Source organism: Aphelocoma coerulescens, unplaced genomic scaffold (assembly GCF_041296385.1).
Source record: "Aphelocoma coerulescens isolate FSJ_1873_10779 unplaced genomic scaffold, UR_Acoe_1.0 HiC_scaffold_57, whole genome shotgun sequence".
NCBI classification, from domain to species: Eukaryota; Metazoa; Chordata; class Aves; order Passeriformes; family Corvidae; genus Aphelocoma; species Aphelocoma coerulescens.
Window position 1 is genome coordinate 2,374,556 of NW_027183916.1, and position 18,142 is coordinate 2,392,697.

The window sequence follows — 18,142 nt, forward strand, 5'->3', positions numbered from 1 at the left end:
TCGAGCTGTTGAGCTGTCAGTGGGAATGCAAAGGCCAAGCTCTTAAGCTATTTGTCCTGGTGCCTTCAGTGTGTGAGCAGTCCCTGGTGCCGTTGCCTTTGGATCCTGACTCTGGGAGAGGGAAGGCTTAGGATGGTACCTAGAGCTGAGAAGGAGAGTGCTGAGAACAGCGTGTGTGCTGCTAGTTTGAGGGGTGCAGGTGAAGTTGTAGGCAGCAAGATCTTCCTCAGCTGGCACTGTTTTGAGCCCTGTTTTTGCCAGATGGTTTCAAGTTGGTGGGCGGAATCTGCGAGAGGGAAAAGATTTGTATGGGCCAAAGAGGTGTGGTGTAAAGAAGAGTGTGCTCTTGGAAGGGGAAGATGAGGGCAACCTTTTTGTCCTGACACCGTTGATTTGAGTGCAGGGCCGTTTGCAAGTTGCCTCTGTCTGCCCTTGGGGTGGTTTCGAGCTGGGCCAGGTGCTTGGCCTTCTTTTGCAAGTCTGCAGCGCCGTCGTGTGGTTGTTTCCATGAGCGCTGACAGTGCCCGGCAAAAAGCGCTTGGCTGGCGCGGCCCCAGTCGTGTGGAAGCAGTTGGTGGAAGAGCTCCGCTGTGCATCCTGCCTCTTGGAGACATAAAAGGATGTAACCCTGCGCGTAGGGGGGAAGCAAGACGAATCTTTTCATTGTTGGCTGAGCAGTTTCTACGCGGCAAAAGTAAAGGCAGTTTCAGCACGGCCTCTTTCTTTCAGAACCTTTTCTGTGCCATCATGAACATGCTCAACATGCCACTCGCACCCGCTGAACTGCATCAAAGGCCCTGGAGATAGGCACTTTCCTTCAAGCTCTCTGTAGCATCCTACCCTCCACCTCTGGCGGATCCCAAAGCCCTTCCAAACATCCAGCAGCTGCACGCAGAGAACAAGTGCTAAAACAAGGCGTTGGCCTTCCTAGTCCTTTTAAAGTCTGTGAACTAGGCGAAACATTCCAGTGAGCAGCACTTTCCTTCGCAACTATATCTAGAGCATCATCACATTCTCTCCAAGTGGGTAAGTCCACCCTTGCAGCGCAGCGTTTGAAGCCACAGTTCGGACTGAGAGATAGGCCAGGTGAGAAAGCATTTCTTGACTATCCCTCTTCTCTGGAAGACTTGATACTCGCAGCGCGACCACGTCCACACACCTTCAGTGTGGCCAGGTTCAAGCAGCTAGAGCTCCCAGAGATGGGAGAGTCAGGAGAGAAGACGTTCCAAAAGTACCGTGTACTTACAGCAGCATTAAAACTGTGCACAGCAGTCTGCAGCACTGTAGACTGCGGCTTCTCCGACAGACGAGCCATCCCATTGTTGCCTCTCGCAGCCTGCTTGCTAGCTGCTCTCCTGAAGAAAAGAACTAGAAGAAAAAGCCAATGCTGGGCTGCACCTTCCCCTTGCCTTACGTAAAGCCACCTAAACTCCCCGCTGCACTCTCTACTTCCCCTCTCCTTGGAAGCGACCACTGTGTTTGCTGCATCTCGAAGCCTAAAGTTAAGCGCCAGTGGTTTTGGGGATGGTTGGAAGAGGGATAAGTAGTAGCACAAGGAAGTAGTTGTCGTTGAACTTCCTCCTTCTCAATGCTAACGTGAATTGGGCAGGCAGGCGAGTGCTAGCCACGCTCCTTTCTCAGTTTGTACGCTGCGGACACGAGTCCGGTGCTCTGCGCCTTCGTTCGGCCTCTTTAGTACCCATGTCGCTCTTTCATTCAGCCGGAGTCGAAGCGTCGTCTACTTCTCGCCCAGAGAGCACGGTGCCGGCAGCGAAATGCCCCAGCCGACTGCTTCTGCCGACACACGCCTGGTCTATGCACTTTCCCTCGCAGCGACATACAGCAGCACTTTCGGTCTTTCTTGTCGTCCAAATGGAAAGGGAAAGATTCTCTGCTATGTCCCGCCCAGAGAACAGTTTTAGGTCAACCAGCACGCCCAGAGCTTGCCCTCGACGCGTGGAAACTTGTGTTTGCACCACATTCAAGTGGTAGCCGTCTTTCCTTTACAGGCTGCAGAACGCCGTCAGATCCCGGTGCTCTCTGCACCTGCCTTCTCAGTTCCAATACCGCCGCGCACAATACAGCTTTGCAGGAAGCAAACACGCGGATAGTCATGTCGCTCAGAAGAACGTGCCAGGACGAAAAGATGTTCTTCCTTTCTCCTCGTCGCCCATATTGTGGTGCTGTATTAAAAGCCTTGGCCAGCGAAAGGCTAATCCAGCAAGTGTTTCTCACCTGATGCATTTCGCTGAGGGAGAGCTGAGGAAAATCCTTGCACAGCACACTGCGGATGCGTGCAGTACACATGCTGAAGAGAGCCACAGCTAAAAGCAGTCGCTGGGCTTCAGTTCTGTCCAGACGGCAGAAGGCGAAGAACGAAGCAGCTGGGCACCGCGTTAACGTACTCAGTGGACCGAATTTCAAATGTCCAGCCAAGAGCTGCTTCACAAGCAGATTCAGCTGAGAATGCTCTGGATGGTTCACAAAGTAAGGCGTAGCCGTTGCACTCTATCACACTATCAGGCCAGAAGAAGTTTCTTACACCTTCAATGCTGCAGAGTCCATGCAGCTGGAGCACACGCAGTAGGACGCGTCCAGATAGACGGCGTTCTTCAAGTACCCCCCTCCTCCAAGCAGCCTTGAAACTGAGCACAACACACTGCGGCTCGGGAGCTTCCTTCTCAGATAGACGTGCCGTCACGTTATTCACTCTCGCAGCTCCGTTGCCCACTAGCAGCAGGTGCTACCAAAGCAAAATGCTCCAGAAGTAAAAAGCACTGCTGAGCAAACCTTTTCCTTTGCCTCACGTAAAGCACTGTAAACTGTCCGCTGCACTCTTTATTTCCATTCTCCGCTGCATCTACCACTGTCATCTCTGCATCTCGAAGCATAAAGCTCGGCACAATTCTTCCCAGGGAAAGCTGGAAGAGAAATAGGTAGCAGCACAAGTAGCTGCAAGTGGAACTTTTGTTTTCAACTGCTAACGTGAATCCGCAAAGAAGCGAGCGGCTGCCACGCTTCTTCTTGCAGCCTGTGCGATGCGCACACCAGCTCGGTGCTCTGCGCCCTCATTCGTATGCTCTTCGTACCATGTCGCGCTTTTCATTCAGCCGGAGTCGAAGCGTCGTCTACTTCTCGCCCGGAGAGCACGGTGCCGGAAGAGAAATGCCCCAGCCGACTGCCCTTCCGAAACACACCAGGGCTATGCACTTTTCTCGCAGCGACATACAGCAGCACTTTCGGTCTTTTCTTGTCGTCCAAATGTAAAGGGAAAGATTCTCAGCAATGTCGGGCACAGAGAACAGTTTTAGGTCAACAAGCACGCCCAGAGCTTGCCCGCGACTCGTGGAAACTTGTGTTTGCACACATTCCAGTGGCAGCCCTCTTTCCTTTACAGCCTGCAGAGCGCCGTCAGATCGCGGTGCTCTCTGCACCTGCCTTCTCCCTTTCAAGTACCACTGCGCAGAATATAGCCTTGCAGGAAGCAATGACGCGGATAGTCGTCTCGCAGAGAAGAACGTGCAAAGACGAAAAGATGTTCTTCTTTGCTCCTCCTCGTCGCCCAGATTGTGGTGCTGTACTGAAAGCCATGGCCAGCGAAAGGCTAATCCAGCAAGTGTTTCTCACCTGATGCATTTCGCTGAGGGAGAGCTGAGGAAAATCCTTGCACAGCACACTGCGGATGCGTGCAGTACACATGCTGAAGAGCGGCAAAACTCAAAGCCATCGCTGGGCTTCAGTTCTGTCCAGACCGCAGAAGGCGAAGAACGAAGCAGCTGGGCACCGCGTTAACGTACTCAGTGGACCGAATTTCAAATGTCCAGCCAAAAGCTGCTTCATAAGCAGATTCAGCTGAGAATGCTCTGGCTGCTTCACAAAGTAAGGCGCAGCCGTTTCCATTCATCACACTACCTGGCCAGAAGCAGTATCCTACACCTTCAATGCTGCAGAGTCCATGCAGCTGGAGCACACGCAGTAGGACGCGTCCAGATAGACGGCGTTCTTCAAGTACCCCCCTCCTCCAAGCAGCCTTGAAACTGAGCACAACACACTGCGGCTCGGGAGCTTCCTTCTCAGATAGACGTGCCGTCACGTTATTCACTCTCGCAGCTCCGTTGCCCACTAGCAGCAGGTGCTACCAAAGCAAAATGCTCCAGAAGTAAAAAGCACTGCTGAGCAAACCTTTTCCTTTGCCTCACGTAAAGCACTGTAAACTGTCCGCTGCACTCTTTATTTCCATTCTCCGCTGCATCTACCACTGTCATCTCTGCATCTCGAAGCATAAAGCTCGGCACAATTCTTCCCAGGGAAAGCTGGAAGAGAAATAGGTAGCAGCACAAGTAGCTGCAAGTGGAACTTTTGTTTTCAACTGCTAACGTGAATCCGCAAAGAAGCGAGCGGCAGCCACGCTTCTTCTTGCAGCCTGTGCGATGCGCACACCAGCTCGGTGCTCTGCGCCCTCATTCGTATGCTCTTCGTACCATGTCGCGCTTTTCATTCAGCCGGAGTCGAAGCGTCGTCTACTTCTCGCCCGGAGAGCACGGTGCCGGAAGAGAAATGCCCCAGCCGACTGCCCTTCCGAAACACACCAGGGCTATGCACTTTTCTCGCAGCGACATACAGCAGCACTTTCGGTCTTTTCTTGTCGTCCAAATGTAAAGGGAAAGATTCTCAGCAATGTCGGGCACAGAGAACAGTTTTAGGTCAACAAGCACGCCCAGAGCTTGCCCGCGACTCGTGGAAACTTGTGTTTGCACACATTCCAGTGGCAGCCCTCTTTCCTTTACAGCCTGCAGAGCGCCGTCAGATCGCGGTGCTCTCTGCACCTGCCTTCTCCCTTTCAAGTACCACTGCGCAGAATATAGCCTTGCAGGAAGCAATGACGCGGATAGTCGTCTCGCAGAGAAGAACGTGCAAAGACGAAAAGATGTTCTTCTTTGCTCCTCCTCGTCGCCCAGATTGTGGTGCTGTACTGAAAGCCATGGCCAGCGAAAGGCTAATCCAGCAAGTGTTTCTCACCTGATGCATTTCGCTGAGGGAGAGCTGAGGAAAATCCTTGCACAGCACACTGCGGATGCGTGCAGTACACATGCTGAAGAGCGGCAAAACTCAAAGCCATCGCTGGGCTTCAGTTCTGTCCAGACCGCAGAAGGCGAAGAACGAAGCAGCTGGGCACCGCGTTAACGTACTCAGTGGACCGAATTTCAAATGTCCAGCCAAAAGCTGCTTCATAAGCAGATTCAGCTGAGAATGCTCTGGCTGCTTCACAAAGTAAGGCGCAGCCGTTTCCATTCATCACACTACCTGGCCAGAAGCAGTATCCTACACCTTCAATGCTGCAGAGTCCATGCAGCTGGAGCACACGCAGTAGGACGCGTCCAGATAGACGGCGTTCTTCAAGTACCCCCTTCTCCAAGCAGCCTTGAAACTGAGCACAACACACTGCGGCTCGGGAGCTTCCTTCTCAGATAGACGTGCCGTCACGTTATTCACTCTCGCAGCACAATTCTTCCCAGGGAAAGCTGGAAGAGAAATAGGTAGCAGCACAAGTAGCTGCAAGTGGAACTTTTGTTTTCAACTGCTAACGTGAATCCGCAAAGAAGCGAGCGGCAGCCACGCTTCTTCTTGCAGCCTGTGCGATGCGCACACCAGCTCGGTGCTCTGCGCCCTCATTCGTATGCTCTTCGTACCATGTCGCGCTTTTCATTCAGCCGGAGTCGAAGCGTCGTCTACTTCTCGCCTGAGAGCACGGTGCCGGCAGAGAAACGCTCCGGGCTTCTGCCTCTGCCGAAACACGCCTGGGCTATCCCTCTCAGCGTTAAGTAGCACAAAATGCTGTCTGCGTTGTGGTCTTAATCTTAAGGGAAAGATTCTCGGCTTCGGCTAGCACAGAGAACTTTGCTGGGACAATACATGTGTTTTATTATCCTTTCTCGCAAGAAGACTATGGTGCTTCTTTGGAACTGTTGGCCAGTGTAAGGCTAATCCAGCAAGTGCTTCTCTCCTGACACATTTCTCTGAGCGAGAGCTTCGGCGGACAGTTGGGCTCTGCGAAGCAGAAAGTCTGTGCTTGCACGTAGCGCTGAGGAGAATCTGTGCACAGCGCGCTCTGGATGCGTGCAGTACACACACTAAAGAGAGCCAAAGCTCAATGTCTCAGTTCTGTCCAGCGCCGGAAATTGAGAAGAACGCAGCCCCAGAGCTCTGGGCTGGAGTGTGCGATGGTTATGAGCTGTGCCGCTCTTCTGCGTGTCTACTGCACGCATCCATAGTGTACAGTGCAAGGATTTTCCTCAGCTCTCGCTCAGCGAAATGCATTAGAAGGGAAGCACATGCTAGATTAGCCATTCGTTAGCCCACGCTTTCAGTAGAGCACCACAATCTGGGCGACGAGGAAAAGCAAAGAAGAACATCTTTTCGTCTTTGCACGATCTTCTCTGCGAGACATCTCTCCACGTCTTTGCTTCCTGCAAGGCTGTAAGGTGCGCGGTGGTACTTGGAAGGGAGAAGGCAGGTGCAGAGAGCACCGCGATCTGACGGCGCTCTGCAGGCTGTAAAGGAAAGAAAGCTACCACTTGAATATGGTGCAAATACCAATTTCCACGCGTCGCGGGTAAGCTCCGGGTAAGCTTGGTGACCTAAAACTGGGCGCTGAGTGAGACGTAACCGAGAATCTTTCCCTTTGCATTCCGGCTCCAACGCAAACAGAATGTGATGCTACTTAGCGCTGCGAAGGAAAGTGCATAGCCCTGGTGTGTTTGGGAAGAATCAGCAGCCTGGAGCGTTTTTCTGGAGCCTTTCTCCGCTGGCACCGTGCTCTCTGGGCGAGAAGTAGACGACGCTTCGACTCCGGCAGAATGAAAGCGTGACATGGTACGAAGAGCATTAAAGAATGAGGGCAGAGCACCGAGCTGGTGTGTGCATCGCACAGGCTGCAAGAGGAAGATTGGCTGTCACTCGCTTGTTTCCGGATTCACGTTAGCGTTTTAAAACAGAAAGTTCCACTTGCAGCTACTTGTGCTGCTGCCTATTTCTCTTCCAGCGTTCCCTGGGAGGAATTGTGCCGAGCTTTATGCTTCGAGATGCAGAGATAACAGTGGTAGATGCGGCGGAGAATGGAAATACAGAGCACAGCGGACAGTTTATGGTGCTTTACGTGAGGCAAGGGAAAGTGCAGCCCGGCAGTGCTTTTTACTTCTGGAGCATTTTGCTTTGGTAGCAGCTGCTGCAAGTGGGCAACGGAGCTGCGAGAGTGAATAACGTGACGGCACGTCTATCTGAGAAGGAAGCTCCCGAGCCGCAGTGTGTTGTGCTCAGTTTCAAGGCTGCTTGGAGGAGGGGGGTACTTGAAGAACGCCGTCTATCTGGACGCGTCCTACTGCGTGTGCTCCAGCTGCATGGACGCTGCAGCATTGAAGGTGTAGGATACTGCTTCTGGCCAGGTAGTGTGATGAATGGAAACGGCTGCGCCTTACTTTGTGAAGCAGCCAGAGCATTCTCAGCTGAATCTGCTTATGAAGCAGCTTTTGGCTGGACATTTGAAATTCGGTCCACTGAGTACGTTAACGCGGTGCCCAGTTGCTTCGTTCTTTGCCTTCTGCGGTCTGGACAAAACTGAAGCCCAGCGATGGCTTTGCGTTTTGGCGCTCTTCAGCGCGAACACTGCACGCATCCACAGTGTGCTGTGCACGGATTTTCCTCAGCTCGACGTACAATCATTTTCTTGCTGTTTCCAGAGTCTAAACTCTTCGTGAAACTCTCGCTCAGCGAGATGCGTCAGGAATGAGGCACTTGCTGGATGAGCTTTTCGCTAGCCAAGACTTTCAATACAGCACCACAATTCAGGCAAGAAGCAGGAGAAAGGAAGATCATCCTTTCGTCCTTCCACGTTCTTCTCTGCGAGATGACTACCCGTGTCTTTGCTTCCTGCAAGGCTGTAAGAGGCGCGGTAGTACTTAGAACTGAGAAGGCAGGTGCAGAGAGCACGGCGGTCTGACGGTGCTCTGCAGGCTGTAAAGGAAAGACGGCAGCCACTTGAATGTGGTGCAAACACAAGTTTCCACGCGTCGAGGGCAAGCTCTGGGCGTGCTGGTTGACCTAAAACTGTTCTCTGGGCGGGACATAGCAGAGAATCTTTCCCTTTCCATTTGGACGACAAGAAAGACCGAAAGTGCTGCTGTATGTCGCTGCGAGGGAAAGTGCATAGACCAGGCGTGTGTCGGCAGAAGCAGTCGGCTGGGGCATTTCGCTGCCGGCACCGTGCTCTCTGGGCGAGAAGTAGACGACGCTTCGACTCCGGCTGAATGAAAGAGCGACATGGGTACTAAAGAGGCCGAACGAAGGCGCAGAGCACCGGACTCGTGTCCGCAGCGTACAAACTGAGAAAGGAGCGTGGCTAGCACTCGCCTGCCTGCCCAATTCACGTTAGCATTGAGAAGGAGGAAGTTCAACGACAACTACTTCCTTGTGCTACTACTTATCCTTCTTCCAACCATCCTTGGAAACTTTGGCGCTTAACTTTAGGCTTCGAGATGCAGCAAACACAGTGGTCGCTTCCAAGGAGAGGGGAAGTAGAGAGTGCAGCGGGGAGTTTAGGTGGCTTTACGTAAGGCAAGGGGAAGGTGCAGCCCAGCATTGGCTTTTTCTTCTAGTTCTTTTCTTCAGGAGAGCAGCTAGCAAGCAGGCTGCGAGAGGCAACAATGGGATGGCTCGTCTGTCGGAGAAGCCGCAGTCTACAGTGCTGCAGACTGCTGTGCACAGTTTTAATGCTGCTGTAAGTACACGGTACTTTTGGAACGTCTTCTCTCCTGACTCTCCCATCTCTGGGAGCTCTAGCTGCTTGAACCTGGCCACACTGAAGGTGTGTGGACGTGGTTGCGCTGCGAGTATCAAGACTTCCAGAGAAGAGGGATAGTCAAGAAATGCTTTCTCACCTGGCCTATCTCTCAGTCCGAACTGTGGCTGCAAACGCTGCGCTGCAAGGGTGGACTTACCCACTTGGAGAGAATGTGATGATGCTCTAGATATAGTTGCGAAGGAAAGTGCTGCTCACTGGAATGTTTCGCCTAGTTCACAGACTTTAAAAGGACTAGGAAGGCCAACGCCTTGTTTTAGCACTTGTTCTCTGCGTGCAGCTGCTGGATGTTTGGAAGGGCTTTGGGATCCGCCAGAGGTGGAGGGTACGATGCTACAGAGAGCTTGAAGGAAAGCGCCTATCTCCAGGGCCTTTGATGCAGTTCAGCGGGTGCGAGTGGCATGTTGAGCATGTTCATGATGGCACAGAAAAGGTTCTGAAAGAAAGAGGCCGTGCTGAAACTGCCTTTACTTTTGCCGCTTAGAAACTGCTCAGCCAACAATGAAAAGATTCGTCTTGCTTCCCCGCTACGCGCAGGGTTACATCCTTTTATGTCTCCAAGAGGCAGGATGCACAGCGGAGCTCTTCCACCAACTGCTTCCACACGACTGGGGCCGCGCCAGCCAAGCGCTTTTTGCCGGGCACTGTCAGCGCTCATGGAAACAACCACACGACGGCGCTGCAGACTTGCAAAAGAAGGCCAAGCACCTGGCCCAGCTCGAAACCACCCCAAGGGCAGACAGAGGCAACTTGCAAACGGCCCTGCACTCAAATCAACGGTGTCAGGACAAAAAGGTTGCCCTCATCTTCCCCTTCCAAGAGCACACTCTTCTTTACACCACACCTCTTTGGCCCATACAAATCTTTTCCCTCTCGCAGATTCCGCCCACCAACTTGAAACCATCTGGCAAAAACAGGGCTCAAAACAGTGCCAGCTGAGGAAGATCTTGCTGCCTACAACTTCACCTGCACCCCTCAAACTAGCAGCACACACGCTGTTCTCAGCACTCTCCTTCTCAGCTCTAGGTACCATCCTAAGCCTTCCCTCTCCCAGAGTCAGGATCCAAAGGCAACGGCACCAGGGACTGCTCACACACTGAAGGCACCAGGACAAATAGCTTAAGAGCTTGGCCTTTGCATTCCCACTGACAGCTCAACAGCTCGAACCCAGAGAGAGCTCTGCCTGTTGGGAAAAGCCTTTAAAATCCCTAGGAGTACCTGATGTGCACATCCAAACCTGCCTTCCTTGCCAAAGAGAGCAACTACAAGCCCATCTCCAAAGAAACGGCATCCCCTCCTCCAAAATACAACACATCCAGCGACTGATCCGCCTCCAGTATTGAATATGTCCAACAATTGCCCCCACACGCACAGGGGCCAGAAGAGAAATGTCTTGCTGGACTATTCCTCCCCACAGTACCTTAACATCTGCTCCAGCAACACTGGCACTATGTCCTTGCCTTCCCAAGGAAAGGCACTCCGAGTCTCTTGGCCTTGCCTTGTCTAGTTCTTCTTAAGGTACCCTTGCTCTGCTTCCTTTGCCTACGTCCGCCTTGCCTCGCACTGCCTACAACTTGCTGGCTTTGCTTTGCCCGGCCTACCACTCTTTCCCTTGCCTTCCATGCAGGCAAGGCGCTGCAAACCGAGTGCAGGCAATTGTGGGCAAGTCAAGGGAGAGGTAGGCAAGGCCAGAGCAGTGAGGGGAAAGCAAATGGAGTGGTAGACAAGAGAAGGTCCAGAAGTTAGAGGCAAGGCTGGCTGTAGGAAGGAAGGGCCACTGATGGGAAGGCCAGGCAGAAACAGGAAGGGCTCAGCAAGCCAAGGCCCTGGAGGAAAACAGTAGGCAGGTCATGTGCTGGGCATGGCCGTGCAAAGGAATGCAAGGCTCCAGAGGGCTAGCAGGGCAAGGCAAGGCAACTGTTGTGTTGCCAAGGCAAGGCCAGGCAAGGCAGGTGAGAAGTACATTCAAGGACTGCTGGTACACAAAAGTGGCCAGGACCAAGTGCTCTGTGTGGCCTTGATCCCGCGTGGGTCATCTCTCCTCTGTACCTAAAAGACTTGAGCTACCTGCTTTCCCTTGTATGCAAAAGAACTCTCTTTCTGGTCCCCGAGCTCAAGGGCAAAATGTGAATTGCCCCTCCAAGGTTCAAGACATGCAAGGATTGCTCCCAGACAAAGGCTGCCCACAGAGATGAGTGTGGCAACATGCGTCCTCCCCTGGTCTTCCTCTCATGGGATCCTGAAACACCGGAGATGCTTGAGAGCTTTGAGATTCCTCGGAGGAGCAGAAAGGGCAGGGCAAGGCCCAGAAATGTCATTGAAAAGGGGTGTTGAATTCCAGGTGGGGGAGGGGTGAGCAAGGTCATGCAAGGCAAGGGAGGGGTTCAAGGGCAAGGCAAGGCAAGTGGTGGCTTTGCGAGGCGAGGCAAGGCAATGAGGGTCCTAGAAGGAAAAGGAAAGGTGAGGCCAGACCTAGACGAATGTGAAAGGAAGTCAGGTGGGGGATGGGTGAGCAAGTCAGTGCAAGGCAGGGGAGAAAAGGCAGGTTGAGGGAAGGCTACAGAGGGGGCAGCAAGGAAATGCAAGGCATGGGGAAGCATGCGAGGAGTGGGTGCTGCCAGCCGGTGGGGATGGCAGGGGCGGGGCCACTGCAAGTAGCATGGTGGGGATGTGGAGGGGGTGTTAGTGTGCGGGAGGTGTGTGTGTGTGTGTGTGTGCAGTGGAGTGCAGGGTAAGTGCAGGTGTGTGTGTGCGTATACGGGGGTTTTGTGCCAGGTGCTGTGCCGGGGAGAGCCGTTCCACCGCAAGGAAGGTGTGGGAGTGAAAGGAGTAAGATAGATGTGTCTTTACAAAGAGACCGTGTGAATCTCTCCTTAGACAAGGCTAGGAATTTACAGGGGGGGAAGTAACAGAAGAAAGTATTCGTTCTAGAAACTGTTACTAATCAACAGAGACTGTTGCTCAGCCAAGGCCCTGCTAAATTCCTGAACCTAGAGCAAGGCAGCAAAGACTTCCCAGCATTAGGAATAGTTTGGTTTTCTTCCTTTTCCATTCCAAAAGGGGAGTGCATATTAGAGGGGGGCATAGAGTAGGCAGTTCCGGAAGTCTGTAATTCCCGAGTACCTCAGAGGGTGCTGTTGCCAGGAACTTAACATCAGAAGGGGGCTGCTTCCCGCAATCATTTGAGAGACTCCATGGCAAAAGCCCCATGGCCTCTCCCTGGAGTTGAAGAATGTTACAGGACTCCTCTGTCTCCTTTTTGGTGGATGAAGAAACTCAGAAAGCCACACTTCTGCCAGAACTCTCCAAGATGCCCCCTTTGCTCCCCGTGACTCCATCACTGCCCAGGAAGCTGTCTTTTCTACCACAGCAGTTTGACATACAGTTAAAAGTCGTGTGGCAGAGAAAAAAGGCAAGAATTGGTTTCCAAGGGATGGCAAACGAGATACCAGAACCTTTGGCCCTACCAATATTAAAGCAACTCCATTAAGAGAGTTCTTGCACTTCCTGAGGATTGGCAGAAGCCTATCTCATGATGTATGTTGCTGGGGGTCTTTTTAGACTGGCAAAAGGAGCTGTTGAAGGTTGCTTGATCTGTGCTAAAGCCAACAGCCAAGTTACAAAGTAACTTGCTAGAGGAGGGAGGCCTTGGGCTGCATGGCCCTTCCAAAGATGCCAGGTGGATTTTCCGGAGATGCCCCAAGTGGCAAGGCTTAATATCTTCTGGTAATCGTATGTCAGCTAGCAAGGTGGCCAGAAGTATTTCCAACTACTTCAGTAATGACAGGATCTGTTCTTAAGGCATTTTTGGAACAAATCATTCCAAGATACAGCATTGTAGAAGCAATAGATTCAGATAGGGGAACTCATTTTGCAGGAAAGATCCTTCAAGGGGTTTTGGCTTCTTTAGGAACACAATGGAACCTCCATAGGCCCTGGCACCCCCAGAGCTCGGCTCGGGTAGAAAACAATGAAGAGAGAAATAAACACCTTTTGAAGCTGGTAATAGAAACCAAGATGCCATGGGTAGGGCTCTCGACATTGGCTTTGGTGAGAATGAGGGCCCAACCCAGAAGAGAGATTCAGTTATCTCCCTTTCAATCGTTGTTTGCAATTGCCCTCCTGGTAAGTCTCCACCCAGTGGGGGGGGTAGAGGCAAGTGATGCATTTTTAAAACCATCTGTGGCCAGGATCCTGCTTCTTGTGAAACCCCTTCAACAGGAAACTCAGCTGGCGCAAGCCCGGCCTTTGGACTTTGCTGCTTTTAACATCCAACCAGGAGATTGAGTCCTAATTAAGGAGTAGAAAGAAGCGCCAGTGCTGGTGAAATGGCGTGGCCCATTCCAAGTGTCACTGACGACAGAAAACAGCCGTCAAGTAAGCTGAACACAGGTGAACCCGTCACTCTCGGGTCAAGGTCTCTGAAGCCTCGGAGATTTGCACATCTCAGCTGGAGGAGAAGGCCGGGAGGCCGTGACTGACACTCTGCAGGAGTGGGCCGGAGCAGTAGGCAGTGCTTCGACATCGGAAGAAGCCCCGCAGTCCTACCTTCAGACCGTCTGCTGAAATAGACTGTAAAGGCATCCCTCCTCTAGAATCTCCACTCACTTGGGGGCTAATACTTGTGGCCATTTTGTTACGTTAAGTGGTTTCTGTGTCTTCAATTGCCACAGGTGCTGCAGAAGACAACGGGAAAATTAGACTAGCTAATTAGATGACACTATTAAAACATTTTCCTTACTAATTCTACTTTGATATGGTCAGCTGAGTTTAGGCCAGGAGTGGGAGAATCAATTTGCAGCCTTAGGAGAAGAAGTAGCAAAAGTTTTTAACCTTAGCAATTGCTGGCTCTGTGGAAGGCCAGGAGGATCTGAAGAGTGGCCACAGTTGGCTAGCCCAGCTGAACCTAAATGGTGGGTCAATGTGAGGGCCCACAGTGGGATGGGATTTGGGGCCAAAGAAGGAAGTTCACGGCCACTTCATTCTTCTCCAACAGGCACTTATTGCCTAATAGGATAGGGCGTGTCTATGTAGGAAAAGGCAATTGTCAATTGACTTTCCCTCTGGGCTTGAACAACTGGGTTTGGACCCCCAATTGCCCTCCTTCCAATTGTTCCAAATATCAAGGCAAATGCAATCAAATACCTGTTCGGCTCACTAACAGTAGCTGCGTAAGGCGTTCTTATCACACTTACCAAAAATATTTGGAAGCCTGTAAAGCAATGGGGAGGGACAAGGGGTTTTTTTGACCACCTGTTTTTGAGCAGTCCCCACAAAAATTCCACAAGTAGAAGACATGTTGTTTGTGATTATCAGTGGGAATGGCCACACCGGATTGGAACTCAAAGCCTTTTAGTGAGTTCTGCTCCAAATCCAACCAAGCAGCTTGCAGATGTAAATGTAGGTGGGAACCCTGTGCGGGAGCTTGGAAATGCAAATGCTGGGACCCTTATGGTGGGGCAACTCTTGTTGGAGGACCGTTAGGCCCGGGAATCCTGCTGTATTTTGAGCCACCAATTGATGACCATGGGTAGGTTCCTTTGCTAATGGAACACGGGCTTTGAAAGGACAGTATTGGATTTGTGGCCAACATGCTTAGCTCAGGTTACCTCCAAACTGGTCAGGGATATGGTATATTTAGTAGACTGTTGTTCTTTTTGCTACTACAAGTTCTGGGAAATCGCTTAGGAATCAAAATCTGTGATGATTTAATTAGAGAAAAGCAGTCAGCTGATGCAGCCCTGGCTGGAGGGAGCACCCCAAAACGGGGAAATGATGAACGGCCAACAGAACAAGTTACCCAACACGATGGACCAGCCCCTTGGAAACCTAAGGAATTAATCCCAGATGCCTGGGAACCCATTTATCATTTGAAGGAGATAATTAGGTTACAAGCTGTCTCGGAAATAATTACCAACCAGCCAGCCACAGCGCTTGACCTTTTTGCTGAGCAACCCACTTAAATGAGGAAAGCGGTATTTCAACATTGGATGGTATTAGATTATCTGTTGGCAGAAGAAGGAGGAGTTTGTGGGAAATTAAATGACTCGAGCTGCTGTTTGCAAGCAGATGACAGCGGAAAAGTGGTCAAACAAATAACAAAGGAAATAACGTCAGCTCGTGGACCTGTCCAAATGTTGAAAGGATGGGAATGGGACATATTTTCATAGTTAACTGGCCAGCTATGGGCTAAATGAATACGATTTCTCCTCTTATATGCTATCGCAATTCTCATCTTTTTACCATGCGTGACACCATGCTGGCTGCAGCTCTTTCAGCAGGTGCTCAAGGGGATGCCGCTAGCAGCCATGCCTACCTGATCCAGAAATGACTACAAAAGGACAGAAAAGAATGTCACTGCAAATAATAGCAAAACCCAAGAAGACTCCAGAAGAAAAAATTAAATCCATGGTAATTAAGGTTTGTAAAGACAAATACAGAGCAAATAAAAAGAGGAGGGATTAAAAGGAATGAGATGGATGAGTCTTTACAAAGAGACCGTGTGAATCGGCCTGTAGACAAGGCTAGGAAGTTATGGCTAGTGAAGTAACAGAAGAAACTAGGAGTTCTCTAGAACTGTTACTAATCATCAGAGACTGTTGATTAATCAAGGCCGTGTTAAATTCCTGAACCTAGAGCAAGGCAACAAAGACTTAAGAGCATTAGGAATGGGGTTCTTTTCTTTCTTCTCGATGCCAAGAGGGGGGTGCATATTAGAGGGGGGCGCATAGAGTAGGCAGTTCCGGAAGTCTGTATCTCCCGAATACCTCAGCCAGTGGGGAAAAGGAAGAGGGTGCTGTGGCCGGGAACTTGGCATCAAAAGGGGGCTGCATCCCGCAACCGTTTGACAGACGCCATGGGAAAAGCCCCATGGACTCTCCCTGTAGTCGAAGAATGTTGCAGGACTCCTCTGTCTCCTTTTCGGATATAAACCTCAGGCATCGTGGATTAATTTTCCCTAACGGCAGCGACCTGCCGCGTGGTCTCCGTGCTCCTCTCCAGCCCCCCGGGACGTGTAAAATAGTTCCCAGCGGCTCCCACCGCCCGTTGCAGACGGCTGCGCGGCCCCGGGGCTGCCCGCAGTGCTCCCCTGCCCCGCCAGGGCTGCCCGCGGCCAGGGCCGGGGCCCTTCTCGACAGCAGCCGAGGGGCTGCGGAGCGGGCGGCTGCCGGACGATCAGCTATTTTATGCCGCGCGGTGCTGCCGCCTCCATCTAGCTCTCCATCACGCCGCCGCCCGCCGCCCGCCTGGCGCGCTCACGCTCGGCCGCGCTCGCCGCCCGCCCAGCCTTGCCGGAAGCTCTCCCGCCCGTGCTGTGCCCCGGCTCCGCCGGCAGCTCGGCAGGGCCCGGCCGCACGCGTGCTGCGTGGCTCGGAGCAGCCGCGTTGCGCCGCAGGCGACGGGGAAGGCGGGGCGGGCCGGCGCCATCGTGGTAGCGCGAGGAGAGGAGCGCCCGGGCGGGGCGGCGAGCGGCGCGGCGGTGAGCGCTTCTGCTTCCTGTCGCTCGGCGGCCGCCCACGGCAGGTGCCGTGTGACCCCGCGGAGCGGCGGGGCCGGCCGGGCGGTGCGCGGCGAGGCTTTCGGCCAGCGGCGGCCACAGCGAGAGGCTGCTGGCACTGCCCGTGCCGGTGGAGAGAGCGGGGATCCGAGGCCGGCCTTCCCCGGGCGACGAGGGGAGGCCGCCTTTGCCGCGCTGCCCTCCGTGCAGCATGTGGCCGATTCCGGCGAACCCGGGGTCTCCGCAGCGGCGCGGGCGGGAGGGAGTGGGGAGCGCGCTCGGTGCCGTGCCGGCCGCTCCCGGCCAGCGCTGCGCTGCGCCGAGGCGTTTTCCCGCCCGTCCTGGGAAGGACATAAGCGACACCGTAGTTGGAGCTTAGCTGTCAGGGGGAACAACTTCTCTCTGTGAAAAACGAAGTTCACTCTCCTGTGAGAATTTAAAGGGGTTTAATATAAAGACAATAAGAGACACATCAAATAAAGCAACGGGGTAACAGCCAGTTGCCTTGGCGCTCTGCCAAGAGCACACCTGATGCCAGAGGTCAGTCCTTTTTATACCGTTTTTACTGTCTGTTCTTTATTCATATTAAAACTTTTCCTGGAGCTGTTCTGCATGGCCACTCCTTGGTTCCGCCTTTTTAGAGCGTGCCTAGTCTTCTGCCTTGTGGTTTTATTTCTCTTGATTCTTGGGGTTGGGCCCGCTAGGCAAGAGTCGATGGTAGGGTGGATTTCTTAATTCTCCAGACAGTCAGGGCTGATTGCAGCTTTGGGCCTCTTCGTCTCTCCGGGCAGAGTGGTGATAAAATCTCCCGGACTCTCCTGGCCGCCCGTTCTCCGGGCGGAGTAGCCTTTGGGCCCTTTTGCTCCCTAGACAAAGTGTTGATTAGCAGCTTTTCGGGCCTCATCCTCTGTTCGTTTGGAGGTTATCTTACGTGCTCACACTTGCTAACATTCTTGCTAAAAAGAGAGAAAACTACATCCACACAGCAGAAAGCATTTCTAACGTTATATAATATCTACTTTATACTTTGCGAGAAGCTAATATAATATATGTTTATAACAATCCCCCCTTTTCTATTTTATAAATCATTTGGCTTGAGCAATAATTCTTTTTTCTTGGCTTCTAATGTCTGTTCGTTCTTTTCACAGATCAATTTGGCTTCTTCAAGAGGGTCTTTTGTATCACTTTGTCTTTTTAATACCATAATTTTTTGTGCTGTTCCAGACATAGCCAACTTTGGGTCAGTAGGCATTGCCACAACTTGCATGCCTTGAACTATGCTGGTGATTAGCCGAATAAAGCGGGGGATCAAGCAAGGGAGAAATATTAGACTAGCTGTAGCACATAAGAGGAAGAAACCTAGCTTCTTCCACCATTCTTTCCCCAATATGCCATCCCACCAGTTAGCAGACATCATTGATTCCCATTTTTGGACTGGTACATGGGCTATTTTTCTGATTTGGTTGGCCATATCTAGAACGGCATCCCCATTGTCATCAATTTTTAAACAACAGTCCGATGTATTGAACTTCCTGCACACACTGCCTTCTTCGGCCAGTAAATAGTCTAAAGCCAGCCTATTTTGATGTATTGCAGCTCTGGTTTGGCGTTGCTGGCTGACTATTAATTCCATAGCCCCAGCTGTTTCATTGGTTATGATTTCTACAAGAGCTTGGAGTCTGATGATACGATTCAGCATGTAAATTGGGGTCTGATATCCCCAGCTTCCATCTTGTGCTTAGGTAGCTGGCCCATCTGTTTCTAATATTCGTTCAGGGGGCCATTCCTCA